General features: G+C 45.6%; 1 pseudogene; it reads right to left on the bottom strand.

Moving 5' to 3' along the window:
* Window positions 1-354: 354 nt before the first annotated feature.
* Window positions 355-515, bottom strand: LOC114237938 (small nucleolar RNA SNORA62/SNORA6 family; annotated as a pseudogene).
* Window positions 516-903: the final 388 nt, after the last annotated feature.

The following is a 903-nucleotide window of genomic DNA, read 5'->3' on the forward strand; positions in this document are numbered from 1 at the left end:
CGGTCCATTCACCCTGAAATTCTTCCTTGGTCACAGCCTTCACAGCCTTTTCAATCTCTTCAGGATCTCTGTTGAAGTAGAAATCAAGCATGACCTCCCATGGGTGTTCACGGGAGATGGTCCCACGCATGCGCAGAACTTCCCGGGTAAGCATCCACCAACTCAGACCCACTGAGTGAGCTCCCTTTTTAGGATCGTACAGCGGGATACATCAAGTTAGTCTGAAAACAGAAAGGCCAAATAATGCCTGAGAGGTCCAAGATGAAGAAATCATGGAGAAAAGCAGAAGAAAACACAGGCCATCTTTAAAATGTTTTCATCTCTCCTTAAAGCTTTCGTACATTAAAATCATACATTTGTAACAAGTATTACTATCAAACTCCACTCATTGAGCCAGAGACCCTTGTGGTGTTGGCGAAAAACTTGCCCCTCATGTAGAACACTACCTACACTTGTGAGTTCATCAGCCAGTGGCTGTATTTTTACTAAACCTGAATCTCATGGAATAGTACCAACACTTGGGCCTTTCTGGGGGCATGACAGCTCTGTAGGTTTCATATAAACAGAGACCAGGGTTTCTCAACCTCTGCACAGTTGGGTCCAGATCCTTCTTTGCAGTGGGGGCCGTCCTGTGCATTGTAGGAAGTTCACAAGCATCCCTGACCTCCACCCACTAGGTGGCAGTAGCCCCCTCTGACCCCACTCACAACAATTAAAAATGTCTCCAGCTTTGTCAAACTCTCCAAGGAGAAAAGGCACCCCAGGTCGAGAATCACTGGGTTAAATGTTCCTCGCAGATTACCAAACCCACAATCCAATAAACTTCCCAGATAGTGCTCTTCGGGTTCGTTGTTAAACTAGCACCATTTTCTTTTTATCCATGTGAGACAAAATCCAAGTGCA

Source organism: Balaenoptera acutorostrata, chromosome 2, assembly GCF_949987535.1.
Source record: "Balaenoptera acutorostrata chromosome 2, mBalAcu1.1, whole genome shotgun sequence".
Taxonomy (NCBI): domain Eukaryota; kingdom Metazoa; phylum Chordata; class Mammalia; order Artiodactyla; family Balaenopteridae; genus Balaenoptera; species Balaenoptera acutorostrata.